This window comes from Adiantum capillus-veneris, chromosome 3 (genome assembly GCF_014529385.1).
Source record: "Adiantum capillus-veneris isolate H3 chromosome 3, ASM1452938v2, whole genome shotgun sequence".
Taxonomy (NCBI): domain Eukaryota; kingdom Viridiplantae; phylum Streptophyta; class Polypodiopsida; order Polypodiales; family Pteridaceae; genus Adiantum; species Adiantum capillus-veneris.
This window is the reverse complement of record NC_140933.1, coordinates 38,559,615-38,578,170: the sequence shown is the minus strand read 5'-3', so window position 1 is coordinate 38,578,170 and position 18,556 is coordinate 38,559,615. Positions and strand designations below refer to the sequence as shown.

The window sequence follows — 18,556 nt, the reverse complement described above, 5'->3', positions numbered from 1 at the left end:
AAAAGTAGTACCGCCAATACATGCTTTCAGACAAGTGTTGTTTGTCCAAAACGAAATCACAATTTGTTTCGCTTCCTTTGTGGTTGCACTCTGTGTATGATTGACATTCCCACAAATGCAATAGGAACATTTCTTGTGTTTATTTAAGTCAAAGTCATGCTAAGTAAAAGATTTCTTGATGGATCCTATTTTTTCCTTGTCAAATTCATCAACATCATGATGCTGGTCCATTTAACAAATAGGTCCTTTAAGGTCTTTTGTCTCTTAATTACCCAGAGAGTGTTGTGCATTCCATTTATCAAATTTGTGTGAACAAATGGCACTTTAGCTGTGGGAAACTTAATCTTCAAAACCCAAAAAGGTCAATGGGTATGCATACTTGTTACAATTTCCGCTTTTGACTTGTTGTCAAGTCCCTCTATGCAAGTTGCAAAACACTTGATCACACCTCCGAAGTCAACTTTTTGTACCTCGAGTGACTCAACCTATGTTTCTTTGTAGCCCCCCTCTCTCTAATTTTCTGGTGATATGCACACTTCCTTATTGTCTTATACCTCTTGATGACAACGTGTTTGCAAGAAATGCACTAGATTGAGCCACCACATAGATCAACATGAAGGTCCATGAGGGACGGTTGACTCCACACACGCAACCGAGACCATATCCATGTTGATAGTCTTTGAGATGAGCCTCAATTGGAGATTTTCAAGTTCAAACATGTACTAGTTCATCCATTTGTTTTGCATGTGACTGTGTAGATGTATTATTTTAATAAATAAACACAAATGAACATATAAGTTCAAAAGACAACTAGCTTTAGAAAAGTGACCAAGGGTAGCACAAAAACAAGTCAATCTTAAAATAATTTTTGTAAATTGTTGTAAGAATGAGGTCTCATTCCAAACTACAAGTATAAAAGAAGTTATGTGCCATTTGTTCCATAGAGTAATGAGCGTCTGTTATGTCAAAGGTATACATAAGCCCAAAAAGATCGCAAGAAAGGATAGAGTTCTCACTTGCACCCATCCAAACAAGACAACATATATGTTAGCCTTGGATGCATATTACATGTGTCAACAAACTGTATCAGTTGTTATCCACGTCTAGCTTGAAAAAAAAAAAACTTAAAACTACTATCCAAAGTGTTCATGTCTTCCAATTCTTCAAGTTTTAATTGTTTTGTCCAAAAAAAGTTTATTATACCAATGATTGAAAGTAATTATATGTATGGTTTCTTTATAGCCCCAATTTTCATAAAACCTTAAATTGATATTTATCATACATATTATTTGGATTGAAAGGCTACCACCCCTTTTGATCCAAGTGTCTTGATTCCCATATTAGCCCATAGGTCAGCTTTTATAATATTACTTTACAATATTGTTAGGTACTAAATTCACTTTCAAAAGTACCATAAAGCCTTAAAGTAACCTAATCCACAACTTCAAATATTTCTTTTTACAAAAAAGAAATTGTTAGGTTAAGCCATAAAAAACTTAGCTATGTTATCAAGTAAAACCAAACCTCATAGGCCCACTTGGGTATATAGTAACGGACATGCCACCGTCTATTTTAGTAAGTGTTGTGCCAAATAAGAGAAAACCCTACCAAATCTAGTCAACCTAGCCTTAATTCAGTTAAAATTATCACGCCTATTAATCAAAACAAAATGGTGGCATCCCTTAATATGTTGTTAGCATGGTAAGCAATGGCCATCGTATGGAATCAGAGATTACCCCAAAGTAAGCAAAACAATAGACCCCACAACCGGGTTAAAATAATAACCTCCCTTTTGGGCAAATCTGCTCAATACACCAATACCTTACCTGCTAGAGTCAAGGGTAAATCATACCATCTTTCTTACTTTTTCAAAGAAAACAAACTTTAGGCTGTGTATTATCAAGACAGAGTCCTACTAGACTTATGATAGCAAGTACCTAATACTTTCATTATAGCCGTTAGCCAAGGTATTTAACCATAGCCAAGAACTAGTTTATGCATGGGTTTTTTGAAACCCAAGCCAAAGTGCATTAAGGTCAAATCCCTAAAGCCACTTTGCTAACCTTGTTTCTTTGTTAAAAAACGCAGGCTATACCACAACACTCAATATTGGGTGAAGTGTATTCTGAGAGTCATGCTACTACGGTTATACAAAATCCCTTCTCATCACCTACATTAAATAGATATAATGTTTGTATATCGCTATGCAAGGTTTATGCCCCCATTATTGAGCAAAAAAAAAACCATCAGGCGGGAGCAACGGTCAAATAGCCCCATACACCTTGTAATGTAAACCAGACCCTAATGAAGAAAATCAGATGTTGAGGAGCAAATAATCAATAGCCAATATGAAATCAGACACCCCATCAAACAAACCTTCTGTTAGCCGTAACTCGCTAGACGAACTAGGCTAGGAATCCCTAGCTAAATCCCCAAAAATTATCAAGTTATTTAGTTTTGTTTTTTTCTAATATAATGTGCAATATACCAAAATTGTCAAAACCTTCATATATTGACACATTGCAAGGAAACAAAACTAAAGTTATTTTAAAAATTGGAAAAAATAGATGCAATCTCAGTAGTGAACGAACCTGAGAAGCACCATATTTAACCACCAAATCCATAGCCAGCAAGTACACAGGTTTAATAATATGCCCTCAATTCTCTCTTTCACAAACACACACAGTACGCAAAGACAAAGCTAAGTCAGGGGCATGGAGCCAACCTCACCTCCTTTAAATAGTGATCACCACTGGAAAATTTAATGAATAAGGTCAGCAGGGCAGATCCCTTCATGATCTACTTAATTATCCAATGCTCAATTCACCAGGCCCAAGGCTAGATATGGCAGCCGCCAAGGTAACTCTCAAAGGGGAAAGGGTGAGAGAAAGGGGAGAATCATCAGAGAGTGTGAAAGTGCAAAGAAAGGTTAGTACTATGGCTACAAGGACATAGAGAGAGAGATATCCGACGTGATGCAATTAAAGAGCATGTACCCCCATTTAAGCTACTTAAGTAGGTGAAACAAGGATAAAAAACAGTGCTCCATTAGGGGTGGTATTACACAATCCCAGTGCCATGTGAAGGGTTTAGTTCATAAAAGCCTTTTAAAAAAACTTGAGGTGCAAACGTAGTTAGTAACAGATCCATAGGGTATCAAAGGAAAGCGTTGGTCATGCTTGGGCATGTTCTTTTTTATTCAAAGTAGTAGTACCTCTATGTGTGTGTGTGTGCATGCGTGCACGTGCGAGAGAGAGAGAGAGAGAGAGAGAGAGAGAGATAGAGAGAAGCCATGGCGAATTTCTGAGATTTCGCGGCAGGTCAGTGATGAGGGGGCACTGGGAGTGATGGAGAGCAAGAGCGCCAGAGAGAAGCAGGTCGCCATGGCGGGGCTGTGGTGAAGCCGTGCTTTTGCTTGCAAGCAATGGCGCTGCCAGAAGCCTTTCATCTCAACCCGAAACTGACAGCGAGGGCAACATTGGCTTCTGAGTATCCTCCCAACCCCCTTGATCCCAAGGTTCTCAGTGATTCACTTAAAGAAACCCTCACCCACGATCCTGATGTTAAGGGACAGCACCATGTCAAAATTCCAGCAAACCTGGTCTGGAATCAATTTCAGCTCTTCAAAGACAGAGCAGGTGTTTTGTATTTCATGGGCAAGCTTCCCCCAGTTGGGGACATCGCAGGGGTGTTGGATTTTGGATTTAACCGGGCAGCAGTGGACAAGATCTTCTACAATGGATCTGGCCTTTTTGAAGTATTGTTCTTCAAGGATGACGACCAGCAGGCAATTCTATCTGCCTCTACCATTACACTATGTGGGCATGTAGTCCATGTGCTCCCATGGCAACCAGTCAAGCTTATTAAAGAGGAGCTTATGACGACTTGCCCTGTATGGGTGGACTTTGTGGAGCTACCCTCCTTTCTGTTGCCTTGCTCTACGCAAGGTGCTGTTCGCTCCTACCATCAATTTCCCCAACAGAAATCGAGTATGTATAATGTGGCAAACCAACAAGACTATGCCAGACACTCTGGACATTGAATTAGAGGGCGTAGGGAGATTTGTCATATATTTAAAATGGGGTAGCTTAGCCCTGGGGCGGTCACTTATCAAAAGCTTCCTATATCACGTGCATTCAAGAGGTTATTAATAATACCTCAATATACATACTATATTACAGTACGTGCCTATTTAAAAAACCCCCACCCCCCTCTGTATGTATACATTTTGATCTTTTAATAATCCTCTCCGGTTAACTCACGTGATAGCATACACATTCTAAAAAGTGACCGCCCCGGGAGCTTAGCTGCCAGTTGTTACCATTGTGGACATGTTGGACATCTCGAAGAACTGTCCCACATTATTGGTCACCAATGCAGCTTTAATTCCCTCCTACCCAGGCACTAAACACTTGGTGCCACGGGAACAAATATTTGGTAAAAGCCCTTCTTCAGTTGGCTGTTAATAGAACCCCTATCACTGCTGCTCAGCCAAAACCAGTGGCATATGCTTAGCCTCCTGGGACAAGCAGGGCTGTCCCCAAGCATGCAGATAACCAAGCACCTAACCAAGCGTCTACCTCAAAAAACAAGAAGCAATAGGATAAAGGTAAGAGGATAGTTGACTCGGAGGGCTTTCAGTTGTCCAAAAGGACCTTCAAATCAAGAAATAGACCTATAGGGTATACTTCACCCAATGTCTATGATGCTCTATAGGACATGCCTTCTCCTGAGTCCTTAGCTATTATTGACTCTGTAACCATGAATGACGCAGAGTTAGAAGAAGGGGATACACAAATTGTCCTGTCTACCCTAAATAACTGTACATGAAATTCACAACCTTCAACGTCAGAGGCCTAAATGACCCTACTCGGTATGCCACATTCTTCAATTGGCTCACAAACTCTGATATGGATATTTGTTGTGTGCAAGAGCACAAGCTTCATAAGCGTGCTAGTTTGGTTATGCGCTACAGAGGTTACATTTGTCATTATGCAGGTGGCAAAAATGGCTACTCTGGTACCTTAACTTGTATCAAAGCTAGATTAATCCCACAATGGACTTTAGATCATCATACTGGTCTCGTTGCTCAATTTTTTTAGTGAAATCTGAATTGGGGACACTGCATTGTGTTAACACTAGAATGGTAACCTAACAGGACATAAAAGTGTCCTTTCAAGGTTTTGGGAAAAAATTCCAAAACCATAGTAGATCCACTCATTTTGAAAAATCCTTTCATGAGCTTACAATTCAATAACTACTACATATGGAAAAAATGAGAAACTTGTAATTTTTCTCATTCCTTGGTCACTACAAGCCTCCAAAGTTGATGGACTAGTGCATTTTGCCCAAAACAATAATTTCTTACGGTTGATTGCATATAAATAAGGCTGGAGATTTTTGTAGTACATGAGATAAAATGCCCCGTTAACTTCAATGGGTTGGTGACCAAAACATATGGTTGCTTTTACCTCATTAATTTTTTTTTGGGCAAAAAAAATAGGTACAAAAAAGTTGCATTTTTGCCATTCTGCGGACCTATCATCAAAGTTTCTATAGTCACGCTCAATACAGATACTATATACATGTTTTCTTAGTTCCCTTTGGGCCTCTGGATTCAAAAGGAGCCATGGAGCATGTCAAAAGGATAATGGATCTCTTACAATTGGAACCTTGGGAGCAATGATAAAGTGCTAAATACAGCAGACATGAAAAAATTGGGTTTAGCATTATGACCTCTAGAAACCCATAGAAACTACTCAATATCTAGCCAAGTTTGTAGTCTATGATAAAATATGGTTACTACCTACAAAATACACACAATTGGCCTAAGAAACTAGCAATATTGAGAAAGTTATACTTGCTACTTTAAAATGTATCGTATTCTTCAACAATCAAAAAACTCAACCATCATCATATACTATGATATATAGCATATTAGGTACCCCAAAACTCAAGGAAGATTAGCTTTATGTTATACATTACACTTACACAATAAAAATTGAATTTGGATATCAAGAAAGCCACCAAAAAAATCATAAAAGTGCTAATTTTGGCCAAAAAACAGGATTATGCATTTCTTGTAAATTGGTCATAACTTTCAATTTTAACACTTAGCTCTCCCTACAAGAATCAAAACATGTTGAGAACTATGAAGGCCTAACCTCTAGCCATCTAAACCTCACAAACATGAAGTTTAGAGTGGTATAGTTGCCAAAAATTGAAAAAAAAGCCAAAAACAGGACCCGTTTTTTCACATAGTTTAGGTTCAAAAATGTTGTGCAAGAGTAAGGTTCATGGTGAGATCGATACTCAAAAAAAAGTGCTAAGTTTTTTTCAGCTCACACTACAAGAGGCTACTCATATTAGCGACGCTCAAAAAAAAAAAATCTCGGCGTCGCTATGAGCGTCGCAAATTTACAAGCGACGCTCATAGCGACGTCGGCTGAGCTAAAAAAATAACAGAGAGCGCCCAAAAACTCAGATCTCAGATCTGAGTTTTTCGGCGCCCTCAAGCAAGGAGCAGGTAACGCTCTCCCTCTCTCTCTCTCTCTCTGTTTCTTCTCCACACACACACACACTCACACACACACACGAGGAGAGGAAGGAGAGCCAGGTATGCTCCTTCCCTCTCCTCACTCTCATGTTCCCTTCCCCTCTTTCTCTCTCCCTCTCTCTCTCTCTCTCTCACACACACACACACACACACACACACACATAGTGTTTTTGAGAGAGAGAGAGAGAGAGAGAGAGAGAGACTACAAACATAAACAAAAACGCACACACACATACATAAACAAAGAATGCACACACACATTGAGAGAGGAAAAGAGAGAGAGAGCATGCATAAACAAAAAACACACACATTGAGAGAGGAAAAGAGAGAGAGAACATGCATAAACAAAAAACGCACACATTGAGAGAGGAAAAGAGAGAGAAAACATGCATAAGCAAAAAAACGCACACACATTGAGAGAGAAAGAGAGAGAAACTAATTTAACGTCGTAGGAAACTAATTAAAATTAAAAGACCTAAAGATCTAGCCGACGAGGAGTTGAACTCAAGACCTATTATTCAAGAGGGAAATGGCATAACCAATCTATCATACTTGGCATGGGTGATAGAAAGGTTATACCATTTATCTCTTTTTATTGTCACACACATCCACACACGCGCATACACACAAGAAGAAGAGAGTTATAACGTCGTAGGAAACTATCCTAAAAGACGTTAAAGATTAGGTTAGATGTAGACTTACGTTAAATTAGATTTAGGTTTATTTAAGTTAAATTAGATTAGATTTAGGTTTATTTTTAATTAGATTTACGTTTATTTACGCTAGATTTAGATTTACGTTATATTAGATTAGATTTAGGTCTCCATAGACTGCGATGCCTGCATGAAGCGGGTGAAGAAAGCCCTCAGTGGAATATAGGGTATTGCTGCCTTCACTCATGGTGGGCTCCGTCGATCCAAAAGTACTGGTGAAATGTCTTCAGAAGATAGGGAAGAAGGTGGATCTTCAGGGCGGCAAGAGTCACTACATCCCCGACACAATGACCATCTAGACAACCTCTAGTCATTCAATAGCAACTTCAAAGTTAGTAACAAGAGCAAGAACGGTCTAAAGTGCCAATTGCTGTCGTCAGATGTGGATGGAGATGAGGCAGCGTCACCGCCGGAAGTTAACTCTCACATCTTTAGTGATGAGAATGCCAACTCTTGCCGAGTTATGTGAAAAATTATGTGTTAAATCAGTTTTAAGGTTCTTATAATCCCTGTTAGTTTAGTTCTTTGTTTTTAATATAACATAATTTACGTTAGATTTAGATTTATGTTATATTAGATTAGACTTAGGTTTATTTAGGTTTACCCACACACACACACACACACACACACACACATACACACACACACAAGAAGAAGAGAGTTTTAACGTCGTAGGAAACTATCCCAAAAGACGTTAAAGATTAGGTTAGATGTAGACTTACGTTAAATTAGATTTAGGTTTATTTTTAGTTAGATTTACGTTTATTTAGATTTACGCTTATTTACGTTAGATCGAGTCCACGCAAGAATTACTTATGGTTTAGGGTTTAGAGTTAGACGAACAGTGAAAAGATCTACTGTGAAAAGATGTTAAGATGCTGTGAAGTGCTACAGCTAGAGAAGAGGCAAAGGGGTTTTGTCCACTACATGCAGTATCATGTAGACGTGGGTCTGTAGATTTCTTGTACCCACAAATATAGGTATTGACCAATAAAGACGACATTATAACCCGGTGGTTCTGATCTCCGTGCACCTCTAGACCGAGGTGTGCGGGGATTGGACATGACTAGAGAATGTGAGGTAAAGAGAGAGAGAGAGAGAGAGAGAGAGAGAGAGAGAGAGAGAGAGAGAGAGAGAGAGAGAGAGAGATAAGACGAAGAATGCCAATAGAATATTAAATTTGTTGTCCAAGTTATAAGATTTTTATCCTCATTATGAGTAGTGACGAGGATGTGGGACCGTCCAACCGAAACACCTATCTCTCAACGAGGGTCTTATGTCCTTGTAATCAATGCAAGCATGCTGTGCGATGGACAAGACGTGTTTCTTTGCAGCACGTTCGCGAATTTGGCGAGTTCGATCCATCTATTATAGATCTAGTTGTTGCCAATTATAACTCGTCGGACTCTGACGTTGGCCAACAAGCAGCAATGTTGCAACCCAATAGACGTGTTCGCATACACTTTGGTCAAGCAGCATATTCGAGGCCACAAGATGTAGCCTCTGACAGCTCGGGGGATGATCATGCAAAGCACATTCCCAACGAGGCAATGTTTGAGCGCGAGATTGATGAAATGATCGAGACGATCATGGATTCAGAAAGGCTTATCTATGATGATATGAAAAGTGAAGCCGATACGCCATTGTATAATGGAGCACGTATGTCTAGATTGAAAGCACTCCTGGTTCTTCTCAACATGCAGGCAAAGTTTGGATGGAGTGACACTAGCGTCACAGCGCTTTTCAGGTGATCTATTACAATTAGTTTACTTTAATAAAACTCTAAATGTATAATGATCTGATAGATTTTTACACGACTGTATCGTATTTTTATGTTGTGTAGATTGCTTAAAGAGCACATACTACCAGCTGACAATGTGATGCCAGATTCCCGAGATGAAGCAGGAAAGATTTTGCGAAACTTGAGGATGGATTACAATTCTATCCACGCTTGTCCTAATGACTGCATTCTTTTCAGAGGGGAATACATAGACATGGAGAAGTGTCCGAAATGTGATTCCGAAAGATATCGAGTAGATCTCCACGGGACAAAAATTCCACAAAAGGTTTTGCGACATTTTCCTCTACTTCCTCGCATCAAGCATTTCTTCGAATGTAAGTCCATGGCCGCCCTAGCATCATGGCATGAGGAGAATAAATCTTCGGATGGTGTGCTACGAATTCCTGCAGATTGCGCAGCCTGGAAACATATAGATGGAACATGGTCGGATTTTGCCATGGAAGCTCGAAATTTGCTCTTAGGCCTGGCTATGGATGGCGTAAATCCATTTGGTCAAAGATCAACATCTTACAGTGTATGGCCCGTTGTCATCGTCAACTACAACATTCCCCCGTGGTTGACTACGAAGAAGGGGCACCTATGGCTAAGCTTGATTGTGCCAGGGCGATATAAAGTGGAGAATATGGATGTGTATCTTCGTCCACTATTGGAAGAGCTACAACAATTGTGGATTGGCATAGAGGTGGTGGATATGAGCCGACACACAGGACAACGGAATGCTTTGATCAGAGGCATTCTAATGTGGACCATGCATGACTATCCCAGGCTAACAGAATGCTCAGGTGATCTATTGACACTCCTCACTCAGACACTGTAAATCTTGTTTTTTCCCATAGTTGATCTATTATCATGTGTATACATGCAGGGCTTCAAACAAGCGGATACAGAGCATGTGTCACATGTGGACCTAGACTGAATGCACGTAGGGCGCCCTCACTGAAGAAGCAAATCTATGAAGGTCATCAAGCGTATCTTCCAGAGAATCATGTATTACGCGACGGCTTTTTGGGAAGAGAGCCACCAAGGATGTCTGCACAAGCATGGTTAGAGCAGAAGGAGATGTGCGTTCACGGCAAGAAGGTGATCTCGCGCATGCGTGGTCTTTGCTCTCAGCTGTTTAGACACTACATACTAAACAAATGGAGTGAAGTACCAAGTGATTTAAAAAACAAAGTTATCAGCATACTTCATGATGAGTTTCCCGTTCCAACACAGGATGAGTGCTTCAATGAAGACCTGATGAAGGTTCGAATGCGCGAATACTGCAAACACAAGCGTTCCGAAGTGCAAAAAGCAATCAAGCATGGGTGGAACAGGCCAGATTGGCTGTCCAAAGAAGATTGGAAGAATGCGAAGAAAGCAGCGCGCGAGAATCCCGACAAGTGGAAGCAACAAAAGGATGCAGCCAGAGCGCGAGTAGAGGCAGGGAGCTCGCACCACTTGGGGAGCGGTGGATGGGCATCATTTGAGGCCGATTTTGTAAGTGTTTTCGCATTGCTCTTTATGCTCGATATTTTAGGGTTTATGAGTTTTTTAATTCTAACATAATGAATTCTTTGTATGTTTTGACAGTGGTCGATGACAGGACGTGATCCCACACCGTACGAGCGCGAGTACGCAGGCAGGAAGGGCTTAAACGCCCTGATGGAAATTCTCAGTTCTCGCAGCGGCATGGTTAGTATTAGGGTTTACTCTTTTCTATTTTTTGTATTGTTTTATAAATGTCGTTATATGTTTATACTTACTGAAAGCTGTCTTATTGTCTTTTTTTGCAGAATCCGACAGATACGCCGCTTGGACGCGATGAGACTTCTGACTAGACGACGTCAGTTTAACCATAGCTAGATAACATTAGTTTAGGGTTTCTCATAGCTTATGTATCATGAGACGGATTTTATACGTCTTTTTGAACCATGTATATTATTACATTTGTCACCGCAGTTCATTTTGCCAATCAATTCTTTATGCCTATGATGTTGTACAATTGTCATTATTACATTTGCCAATCAATTCATTTTGCCTATGATGTGTACAATTGTCAATTTTACGCTTGTCAATTTTGCAAACAATGCGTCTTGTGGGTGACTATTTTGGTTCTATTATCTACCCTTGCACTTTTTTTAAAAAGTGAATCAAGTACAATATGGTTGATGGGTGGCAGGGCATTCAATGCCCTGTCACCAAAAAAAAATTCTCTCGGGCGTCGCTATAACCGTTGCTATTTATGGCTCTGGAGCGTCGCTATGAGCGTCGCTATAGACTTCTGTGTAAACTTCGCTATAACCGTCGCTATGATTGTCGCTATGAGCGTCGCTATGAGCATCTCTATATAGCGACGCTTATAGCGACGCTCTCGTAGCGACGCTATTAGCGACGCCGGGGGTTATAAAAACCCAGTGTATTTCCGTCGCTAACAGCGTCACAAGAGCACACAACCTCTTGTAGTGTCATAAGGCAACTTTGTGGATATATAGAACCTAGAAATTCATTTTCATACTCTTCAAATAATTCAAGCAAAATGGTCACTTAGCAGGACACAAAAGTGTCCAAGGACATAAAAGTGTCATGTTACCATTCTAGTGTTAATGTTTATGCAGATAATGATAGTAAAAATCACCAGTTTTTATAGGGATTGGTTAGCTGATCTCTCTCTACAGGGGGGAATTTTGGCTGGGGACTTCACATGGTACTTAATGCATGAGATACTACATCCATCAACACGGTTGTAAACTGTAGAGAGCGAGGATGATGGGATATCCTCAGATAGTCATTATCTCTTGTGGACGCATGGGAGTGCTCTCAGCAAAACAGCCCAGGTTTTACTTTTCATTCAGATGCACACATAGCCTCATGGTCTAGACTCGATCGAATATATTATATTCATACGGACTGGCTCCCTATAATGGATTATATGCAGGTGAATATGTCTACAACCTTATCTAATCACTTTCCTCTCACGCTATCTCTACATCAGCTGGAACCTATGCAAAATAAAGTTGGTCCAAAGAGACCGCTGATGATTAATAACTCGCTGTTGAAACATCACCTATTTAGGAAAGAAGTCTTGATGCTTATTGATGAGGTGCAGATCTCCTGTCCTAATCCCCTGTTAGCTTGGGTGACACTCTCTACTGGCATGCAAAAATGTATCAGAAATGTGGGGAAAGTCATAGCTTCAGAATCCAGGGATAAGATTCACAATGCACTAACGGTCATCAAGGAGGTAGCTATGCAGGGCAAACTTGGTGCATTGTGTCATGGGGATGTGGCCAGATACAATAATGCCAGAGATGTAAGCGCAGAAGGGAATGTATGGCAGCGGTGCATACTGACAACGAACAAAAATTGGAGCAAAGTAAGGATATTATGGAGCATGTTGTAGTCTATTTCACGAAAATTCTTCACCACGATGCATATAATATTGAGGCCAGAATGAAGGCAACTAGTGACATTATTGACACGGTGGACTCATGCATTGAGCAGACTAATGCACAGAGACTGGAGCAACAATTTACTGAGGGAGAACTAAAATTTTCTCTATCCAAACTACCTAATGATAAAACCCCAGGCATGTGTGGGCTCTCTAAGGAGTTCTTGATAGAATATTGGGATCAACTTAAGAGCATTATTGTGCCCATGCTCAATGCCTCGTGGATTGCTCAATGCTTGGATCCATGCCTCAAACAGGGGATTATCAAACTGTTGGCCAAAACGTTATTCCCAAAGACTATGGGTGATTGGAGGCCTATTACCATGATGGGAATCATATACAAATTGTTGGCCAAGGCCATTTCCTTGAGGCTTACACCCTTCTTCCAAAAGCATATACACAAGGCTCAATCTGGGTTTATAGTAGGACGATCTATCTACCACAACATTCTCACTGTGAATTTGGGAATTGAACATGCAATCACAAGTGGGCAAGATGTAGTATTCTTTCAGATTGATTTTGGCAAGACTTTTGACAGAGTGCTTTGGGATTTTGTGAAGATGGTGCTTAAAAAACTAGGATTTGGTCCTCGAATGTGTGCATGTATCTACTTGTTAGGACAAGATGCATGGTCCAGAATTCTTATTAATGGTATCCTCTCACCCAGAGTACCTATCTCAAGGTCCTTCAGACAAGGGTGCCCCCTTAGCCCCCTATTGTTTGCTGTGATTACACACCCGCTGTTCACATACGTGGATTCATTGGTACAACAAAATAAGATACAGGGCTTGCATTTGGGCAATGAGCAACTGGTTGGTCAGGGGTTTGCTGACGACACTATCTTGTTCTTGAAAGCCAATAATGTTAACATTGCTAGATGTATGGCTTTTTTGTCTACCTTCTCCCTTGCAGTAGGGTCGCACATAAATCTCACAAAATCAACACTGGTAGACGTTACTGCCAGAAATTTTCGTGCGCTTGTCTGGAATGGTAAGAGGCTACCAAAAGGACACATATTTTGACATCTAGGCTACCCAGTTGGAGTGGAAGTGTCCATGAAATCTCTTTGAGAATGGGTTCTTGAGAGAGTATTGACGAAGGTAGCCTCTTGGCACTGTGAAGAGTGGCCATTACATGTAAGACTGTGGATTATCCAGGCTATCCTCTTGCCATGTATACTGTACTATATACCTCTCTTGGATTGGACAGAGAAATCCCTACAGCCTTTCAAATCTACCCTGACTTGATTCTTGTGAGGAAAGAAAAAAGCGTCTGCTGCTCCTATTGCCTGGGACCGCCTCACCATGCCTATGAAGCATGGAGGATTGGGCATACTGAATCTTACAACACATGCGCATGCTAGGAGGGGGCCTCTCATGCAACATATGGTACAAAGAGATACCTATTGGTCCCTATTCTTATGGTACCTCATTGATTTCTCCATGGTATATTTTCATGGCACTTGGAATATTACATCATGGGATAAGCTTTTTATTGCAGCACCCATTAAAACTGGGTTCATTGTGTCACAAATGCTGATTACATCTTGGAAGATTATTGCCTATAAACTTCAGTGGAATGGCTGGCAGCCATACACAGGGAATTCATTAGGAGCTGAGAGTGTCTTTTGGAGCCATGTATTTCAGACACCACCAGCAATGCTCATTGGAAAAAAAGCTCTTTCTATGTTCAAAAAAGGCATAGTACAAATTAGCTAGATTATGGATGCTAGTCACATTCCAAAATAGTTTCTTGTAGCAAGAAGGGAATTTAGACTCGGCAATGGGCTTAGGATAGCCTGGAACCATTTATGCGCGTTGGTTCACCCCTTACCACATATCGCTTTGGTCAATGCAGAGGATAGACACAAAGACTGGCAGCTACCCTCTTCACATGCAAGTTGGTGGTCATGCAAAATAGATAAGTTTTATGCTGCTCTCCATATTGAGGTTGATGTAGCCATTAGGTGCAATCAAGAATGGTCTATGTCTCAAACTAATGACTGGTGGATTAAAGTAATTGCAAGCTGGTGGACGCTTCAATCGCCATTTAATCTTAAGGTATTTATGTGGAGGGTAGTGATGGGAGCTATCCCCTCATCCATGCTTATGCTAAAAAAGGGAATTGAAACAGGAGCCTGCAGTGTATGTCATAGAAACGAAACAGTGAGACACATCTTTTGGGATTGCAGTCAAGTCAAGGAATGGTGGCAATGGTTCAAGTTTTGGTGGAATCAAGCTTGGGGAATCAAGTTCACAAAGTTCACATGCATGTTTGGATTCTTCAAAACACAGGAATCAGCAATGCTTTTTTTCCTTCATTCTTTTCGGCTTTGGTATGTATGGTACATGTGGAACATGAGGAATATAAGTTTCTATGATCACGTACATGTATCGAGCACTAGGATTCCATCACAAGAAATCAAAAACAGGGTGCTCAAAGATGTTATGACCCTCGGAGATAAGGAACTCCAGCAGCGATGTATGCTCATATTGAGCAAAGTGTAAACTGTAAACTAACATTGTAATATAAGAACCTTTTTTCAAAAGAGAGAGAGAGAGAGAGAGAGAGAGAGAGAGAGAGAGAGAGAGAGAGAGAGAGAGAGAGAGAGAGAGAGAGAGAGAGAGAGAGAGAGAGAGAGAGAGAGAGAGAGAGAGAGAGAGAGAGAGAGAGAGAGAGAGAGAGAGAGAGAGAGAGAGAGAGAGAGAGAGAGAGAGAGCATAATAGACTCTACAACAGACTATTGAGAATGTGGTTCAGGTAGTTGAATGGGGTAACAATCAAATTACTTTTCAAAAAAGAGCTGCCAAACAATCCACTTTTTTACTTGGAATTAGGTGGTAGCAAACATTCTTGCTAGTTATGTCCGGAATATATGTAAATCCACCAATTCATGCAAACAACTCCTAGCCATGTCCAAAATATAGGTAGTAAATCCACCAATTCATGCATCTCCTACCCTAAGAAGGTTAGCAATTTACGATTCCAATGGTTCAATTGTTTCCTGCACATTGTGATGCTTTTTCACCCATGTTGTTTGTCAAAAATACGTGGTGCTAGCATTTGATAATCCAAAGAGTCGAGTCCCCCTAAGCACTAGTATATAATTTTTGGTGTTAAGATAACATTTATGGATACTAGTCACACATAATCTCTCATTATTCATATTCTAGCAATTTGAAGGGGATATATTCCTCAAAAGTAATAAGACCACTAAGGCATGTGTCACACACATCCACTTGGATGTGTATGAGAATGAGGTGGAAAAAGGGGTTGAAGATAATGTCTGCTACTTTGCAAAATCACCTAGAGACAGATCCCTCACCTATCATCGCTCCATGGTGGATAGTCTTAAACATAGGGACATCATGGGGACATTGAAATTAAGATTGATTTCCAACATCACGCTTCATAGTAGAGTCTCTCCTAACTCGCCTATGCCCAACGGATAGCTTCCTTTACGAAAAGCTAAATAATAAATACATTTTTGTCTTGTTTTTTTGCAAGCTCATTTTTTCAACACCCTTTGATATGTGAAAATGTGAGAAAATATAGATAAAAATAATCCCTAATTTTGAACCCATGTGATAGACATTTTCTTTTGTAGTGACCTCCTGAGGACATGCTCCACTCACAATTCAACCTTTAGGCCCTCATTTGACAACGGCCTAATAGCTTATTTTTCTCTTGCATTACGAGCATTGAGAGAGAACTAACCGATAGGAATTTCACTTTTTCTCTAGCCTAAGTTGGTGTTTCCTCCTCTTTACATTATATAGTGCTTTCACTTCATGCTTCTAGTTACAGGAGATTGAAGTAATACCGTGGCTTTGCATTCTATGCACTCTGAACACACCCACTTATGAGTTTTTTATTTGAGCCCCCTATATTGAAAAGCAGTTGCACCTCACGTCTAGGATTTGGTCTCCATCTCCCCATGCGTTGCCAGACTACAATTCGCTACTATTGACAACCTTGATCCTCTGCAATCACCCGCCTTAGTATCCCATGCAGGGATTTCATTAACTTAATCATGATCGGGTGATTACATCAATAACTCTAGTATTTACACAAAAAAATCACGTGATCACGTTAACTGTTCATGTGACTTTGATTTTGACCTACAAAAACCTATAGAGCCGGTTAGCCCTCCGAGGTTTTCATTTTTCCCTGCGGGGCCCGTCGGGCTTTTTCATTTTCCCGGTGGGCCCATCGGGTATATGCAACAGCCCGACGGGCTTGTCGGGAAAATGAAAAAGCCCGACGGGAGTAATTATATATAGTAAATAGTGTGTTAACCACGGTCTTTTAGCTAGGCAAATCCTTGGGGAGTGTATCCGAGTACCGGGTATAGTCATCTCCTTCTGAATTGACCTAAGGTTACAGAGTCACAGGTCCTTTTTTTGGGTTGAACGTGATTCTTAATTCGATAACCACTTCTAGAAATTTTTAATTCGTTTACGGACATAAAGGTACGAAACCAAAACAACTGAAAACTTGGAGAATCATGCTCATTGCGAAGAAGCCATTGGTCCAAATGAGGGCTGTAACTGGTTTTAGAAGATGAGCATATGTAAATGACGAGTCGATAGTCAAGGGTCGGATGTCCTATACTAGTGTACTAGGCATATAAAGATCCCTGAAGTCTTGCATTTGAGTTGATTTACACTTGTCACTCCACAATATAAGAGCTATAATCCTTGATTGGGTTAAAATAGCTTTTATATATTGAATTGGTTGCATGGGTGGGCTACAATCCTTCACTGGGTACAAGTAGTCAATTGAGTGATTATATTGAAGATTTATTTGCGTTAGTTCATGCATTAGTTTATACAGAGAGTGCATTATGTATTATGATAGATTATTAGTGCATGCAATGACCAATCATATATTTTATTGCTTTTGTTTGTTTTTTTGTAGCAAATGAAATTAGATGTGTCTTATTGTTGCAAATCAAAGTGGATATATAAATAATTATTATACTAATAACTGCATAGAGAGATTCATAGCATTGTTATAGTTATTATGCCCATTGCCATGCATAGACTACATTGCAATGTGTATGGTTGCTCACAATGTAGGTGATTGATATGTGGATTGACTAGCGTGCATTGAAAATCTCATATTGTGCATCATGGTTACTTTCATATTAAATGGTTTTTAAATTATAATATATATTGAAAATAAGAAAAATGTTTCAAAAACTGAACATCTTGTTCTTTTGTCTTCACTTTTTATTTAAAAGCAATGGAGAAAAATGTGGGCACAAGTGGTACGAACAAGCCAAAGAATAAAAAAGCTCCTGGCAAAGAGTGGGATTATGCTCACAACATATGCGGCCGATATATGGAGTGGCAATGTAAATTTTGTCACACAACAAAATTAGGCGGTGCACCATGTATTAGGGATCATTTTCTGGGTAGCACTAAAAACCATTTTAAGAAATGTGAACATCCTCCGGCACCTGCAGTTGCAAAGCGTTTGAGAGAAGAGCTCGCCAAAAAGGGTGGCAAGAGACAACAAATATATAGCTCTGTGGCTTCGAGTCAAGAGTTCCCAGAGCCAAATATTAACTCCGCAGATCCTATAGTGACGCCAATTAACCTTGGAGAACAACCTGCGCAAGGAGTGAAAATTCCAGGCAGTGTTCCTTTTAAACATCACAATGAAGGTGGACTTTGTCAAATGCATCAAAAATCATTACATCAAAGCTTTCAAGTGCAGTCTCTAGAAGAAGCACAAACTGCACTTGCCAAAGCAATATTCTTTACTGGAAGTGCTTTGGTCATGGTAGACAACAATCATTGGAAGGCTGCTTGGAAGAAAATCGGTGAGTTTGGTCAGGATTTTCAGCTCCTTCTTATTACACGATAAGAAATGTTTTCTTGGACAAATGTTACATCGAAGTCAAAGAGCGTGCTGGAAAAATAATACTTGGGAATATTTCGCTTTCAGGATGTACGATTGTGAGTGATGGCTGGTAAAATGTTCAGAGAAGACCGTTGATCTATGTAATGCTGTCCAAGGGGAGAAACTTTATAAAGGCGATTTATAGT

The 18,556-nt window shown here is 40.1% G+C and overlaps 1 pseudogene; it reads left to right on the top strand.

Moving 5' to 3' along the window:
• Positions 1–13,555: 13,555 nt before the first annotated feature.
• On the top strand, positions 13,556–15,007 carry LOC147460780 (uncharacterized; annotated as a pseudogene).
• The last annotated feature ends 3,549 nt before the right edge of the window (positions 15,008–18,556 follow it).